The following is a 5465-nucleotide window of genomic DNA, read 5'->3' on the forward strand; positions in this document are numbered from 1 at the left end:
TGCCAAAACAATGTTGATCTCAACAGTAATTTGTGTGATCTTGAAACTCCTGACCACAAGCCTTCGGTTACAGGCAATTATAGCGGTCATAAAAAGTATCCATCAAATGTGGATCCAAACCTGTCTGCAGAGACAAGCGGCACCAGGAGAGGGTAGAAAAAAAAAAAAAAAAGTGATTTTACATGCCACAGGAACCAGTTTGATATTATAGCGAGCCAAGCAGCTTAACCAGGTTTCAGATCGCTGAAAAATGAGCTTACCTGGGTTTTTCAGAGTTATGCCATTTACATGCATTGATCCACAGCGAGATTAGCAGACTAAACAGGGTTAATATCGGAGCTGCTGATCAATTTAAACAAAGCCAAATGCATGTGAAACACAGTTAATAGCCATGATATAAATTACAGGGAGGGTTTTTTCCCCCTCTCTCTCTCTCTCACAAGAATTAGTCAATCTGTCGTACAAACTGCACATGTAGCTCAGATTTATGGGAATGAAATTATAGTCTTTTCTGAACATCCTCCATGGCCAAACAGACAGACAGACAGCAATGTTTTATTAATAGTGGTGAATGATTGATTCCTTTTCTGTTCTCTTCTTGTTCTCTGGTTGTAAAATGACAAATCCATCTTTTTTTATGCTGACATACAGGAAAAGACACTGGACTTCTACACATGTTGAACAGCAGCTGGTTTATGTTTAGATTTCATATTTGTGGATTATGGGATGCGCTTTATTTTTTTTTATTCCGCTTCCTTGATTTACAGTCTGGCACCGATACAAGCTGTGACATTATGGGGTTAATTTTGTCGACAACCTTTCATGCTGTGCACAGAAAGAAAAAAAAAAAAAAACGTTTTAAATATTTAATTACATGCACTGGCTGCAGCCTGTGAAGGAAAAGTATTGCAACCCAAGATAGCTGCAAATTACTGAATGATTCAAAAGCCTGGGTAAACTTAAACTGCCTTCACAAAGCCGTGGGATACAAGTCATAAAGAGCAGGCCGATACAAACGCAGTAAATAGTGGTATCAGGTGGGGAAATGTCAACAGACTACATTATAAAACGGGTTCATGCTCTAGGTTTGCGCTCCTTTTTTTCAGAAGGGATTGTGTGTTTTTAGGGATTTCTTTCTTGTTATGTTTCAGTTTTGGCACATATATACATATATATATTTATAAATAGTTCAATGCTATTCCTGTTTGTGAGGGATCAGTCTTATCTGATGCTGTTTGATTTAAAAGTTACTGCTTTTTTGCGTTTCCGGAACATCCAGCACTCTGTGCAGCCATGGATTGTGTTTATCTAGACAACTGTCTGCACAAAGTTACTACTGGGCATCTTTTTGTCCTCAGTCTAACAATGTACATGATTGCCTCTCCTCCAGGGACACCATTATGGTTGGTTTATTCCAAAGAACACGTCCGCTTATGGCCGACTGCAGAATTAACAGCAGGTCTAACACTAGAAAGACAGCTTCCTTTTGTGATCAAAGTGAAATTCAAATGGCAGCGACTTTCACAGTTGTTATTCTGTACATATCTTCCGGACTGTGCCGTGACTGTGGGCTTTTGAGTGTTTTTGACACCGCTCCAGCCGCAAGGGCAGGGAGTCTAACAACTGCTGTGACATTCCCAACGGACTCATCCCTTTCAACTTTTCGGTGTTTCTCCTGCTTCCTGATCCTGATCATATACTGCCTCATTGTGGTGAAGGCAACATTCTTCAATGGGTTGAAAAATTCAGAGTCCTAACTGCTGAAAAAGCAGAGAAGCTGGAATCAAAGTAGTTAAAGCCGAAATACTCAGCTATGATGTTATTTTTAATCTGTTGTTCTAGTAAGCGCAACATTTCCTGCATGTTTTTACCTGTTTTTTAAACTCATATTACATTTATAGCAAGTATAAAATGGACTATATGTTGTTTCTAAACTCTGTGGGACTAGCTGTAGCCCAAGCAAACAGTCAGTATAACTAAGTAATAACTAACATCTCAGCAACAAGGTCATATAATTACTACAAGATGTTTAACTGTCCTTTTCTTCATTAAAATGTTCTTGTAATCATATCATATCATCTATCAAAGTCTTTATAAAAATAGCCGCTGACTGCATTCTAATTATAACCCTACTATTCATTACTTTGCTATAGGACATATTCCTCATCCAGACCAACATGTAGCTGTGGAATCACACACAAATACCAAATTTTGATCCAACGGCTTAGAATTTACAGCATAAGACGCAGATAAATGTAAACTGTCCTCACTGAAAATAATAAAATGCTGCTCTACATAGTTTTGTTGTTCCAAAGGCAGCTTTCATCCCACTATATGAATTCATGCAAGCCAGAGATTAATGGAGATTATTGGTTGTGAGATTAGGTACCTACTGTAAGACTAATCTGCATTCACACCACTGACCGACCCAATCCTGCTTCCCTGTCTGATGTCTGATTTCAACCAGCTGTTTGCAAGCCGAAGTGTTCCAGACATGATACAGGAATCACTGGTTTTACAAAAAAAATCTTTCTATCGTCATGCAAACAAATGTTGACCTGAAGTTTGTTGCAATGCAAATGCATGTGGCCTTGGTTGACTACAGTTGATAGAAAGAGCTCTAATGCACCAGAAGTTGCAGAAGAACCAAGACAATATGCTAAATGCATGAATATAAACATTCAAATCCCTTTTTGCTCTCATGAAATCTAAAAAAAAACTTTACTTTGAATATAGAAATATATACATATATCACTAACCAGATATAGATATGAATGTAATTTTGATTATTATTAACAATCTATACCATAAAAACATTTTTTTTTTTAAACAAAACAAAAAAACATTTTTAAATGCCCAATTCTGCCACTGATGTCTCATGTGCATATTTTCCATAATCAGGTTTAAGCTAAGAAAGCAAACAAACAATCCAAACATGCCTGTGTTGTTTCCTCGTCTGGTGGCATTCCATTTTTGAGTGTTACTCCCCAACCTTCCCTAGTCTCAACATTTGACAAATATGTTTTAAACTGACAGCATCAGTGCAACAGTTTACAGTTAAAATGAACATATGATCAGTGTATATTGATATAAAAGGCACAAGCCTTAAACTGCACGGTACTGCAGACTTGCTCTTGTACTTCTTATCCAGATGAACTTAGAGTAAGCCCATTATTCTCCATGAGCCCAGACATAATTCTGTATTACTGCATGGAAATTTCTAATCATCCAAAGCATTGCTTTGGTGTGTGTGAAATCAAAGGGTATGTTAAACAGACATTCAAAACTGTGGAAAAAATATCTGTCACAGTGGAGTGGTTAAACCACTCATGTAGAACTAAACTGGTAGTACATTAACTCTGTGGTGCAGCACATTAGAGCCGAATTAGGAAACAGGAACAACTTAGTTTTGTGTTGTGTCCAGAGCTCTCCTTGCATCACAACAATGGTTTAGCTCATGCAGCCAGTCTTTCTTTTCTTTTTTTTTTTTTTACAAGGGGTAGATCTTTTTGTTGTACTAAAGGTATGTACAGTCCAATCCAAAGTTTTCGACTTATTGTAATCCGCAAAAACACAACTTTGTTTTCCTTTGTCATTTTTGTAAGTCTTTTAGGAGTGTAATCCTGAAAATCTCTTGGAATTCCTTTAGCTCAATATGAACTTTGGAGCAATACAACCAATTTGAAAATATGAATAAAATACATAACAAAAAAAATTACTTTTGGCTTGATTTTCTCTACCATGAGCACTGTAAGGATTATCATGGAACCTTGTCACCCTCAGGTGCTCGTGATCTCTTCTGTGACGTTATCACATTCTGGATATATTTGAGGTCTGCAAGCATAAAATGCCAGACAAGCTGCTTAGACCTCTCTCATGGCAGACATTTTGTGTGACTAATAACCTTAACAATGTCTGCATTCCAGTTGTTACCTGCCATTATGTTACAACAGTTGTCACGCCGGCATGAACCATCCATCAAGCTAAAAATCTAAGTCTATATTGTCTGCAGCAGTTGGTGGAGACCAAAACAAACAAGAACAGAGAATATTGGATAAAGAAAACACAGCTTTGAATGTATGCTAACATTTTTTGTGCAATAGCTGGATGCATAAAGAAAAGGAATTTGTTTTAGTGGATGTTTTGCAATAAAAGCGCTTCTTCTAAGCGGTGACCTAGATGATTGAAAATCTTCACACACTATGCATACTTTGTGCTAACATATAAGCACCATGTCAGGTTTATGTGTTTGTCAGCTTGTTGCGATGTTCCTCCGTACTCAAAAAATCATCTGAACTAAATCTAAATCAACAATGTAAGGTTAATTCATCTCATTTTTTAAGACCTTTATGTTTGAAAGATGTCATAAATTTGTGTTGAACCACAATAAAAAGAAAAAAAAACACAAATGATATACCTAGAAGGAGAGAAGCTACTCCAACAACACAAATATCTCATCTGATGTGGTGGTTATGACTTACATGGCTATGCAGTGTGGTCAAAATATATCATCTTGAGCAAATATTTTTGGCTATTGGTGGCACCTTTTGCACGAAAAGCCTAAAAATGTATAACAGTTGGGTAATGCCACAATTTACTGTGTTTAACTTCATAGCTCTACAGTTGACTGTCCCATTAGCAATGCATGTATTTAGCCTGATTATTGCACAGTTATATTAGTTCTAAGTATACACTAGCAGTACACGCTATGTACATACCTAACAGCCATTTGGTTGAAGAAGTACAGCAATGCAAAAATACCCCATGACAAGTAAAAGTCCTGCATGATAATCCCTACTGAAGTAAAAGTGCAAATATATCGACGGGAAAATGTAGGGAACGTATAAGAGTAAATGTACTGGTTTAGCCTTTCTGACTGATGTATTATTGTATTTGGCATCACTGGATTATTAATAGTGAAGCATCAGTGTGTCAGCAGCATGTTACTGTTGTAGCTGCTGCAGATACAGTGAATTTCAACTACTTTATATACAGTTTTGTGCAGAAGGACGCCAGAAAAATCCAACAGGTTGTGAGATAATTAATGGAAGAGGAAAGAAGAAACATTATTCTTCAGATTTAGATTTTTTCCTCTAATCTCAAATTTTTGGTGAGATCTTGGATCCTTCATTGAAATGAGATCATTTGAGATGTTTAGAGAGGAAAATCGGTATTTGGTGGAGCTGTGAAGCAACTCATAGATATCTGTAATGTAGCTGATTTATCGGATGTTAATAGAAGGTATCAGTTTGCCATTGGCCGCACATTTTACACGGCTTTCTCCTTCCCTTCCATTCTTTACGTGCTACCATTTTCAAAACCCCTTCACTACGGAAAACAACACACATAACAACAATAACCCTCTCTAAAATGAGCACTGTAAGGATTATCATGGAACCTTGTCACCCTCAGGTGCTCGTGATCTCTTCTGTGACGTTATCACATTCTGGATATATTTGAGGTCT

The sequence above is a fragment of the Stegastes partitus genome, unplaced genomic scaffold (assembly GCF_000690725.1).
Source record: "Stegastes partitus isolate 25-593 unplaced genomic scaffold, Stegastes_partitus-1.0.2 Scaffold221, whole genome shotgun sequence".
NCBI lineage: Eukaryota > Metazoa > Chordata > Actinopteri > Pomacentridae > Stegastes > Stegastes partitus.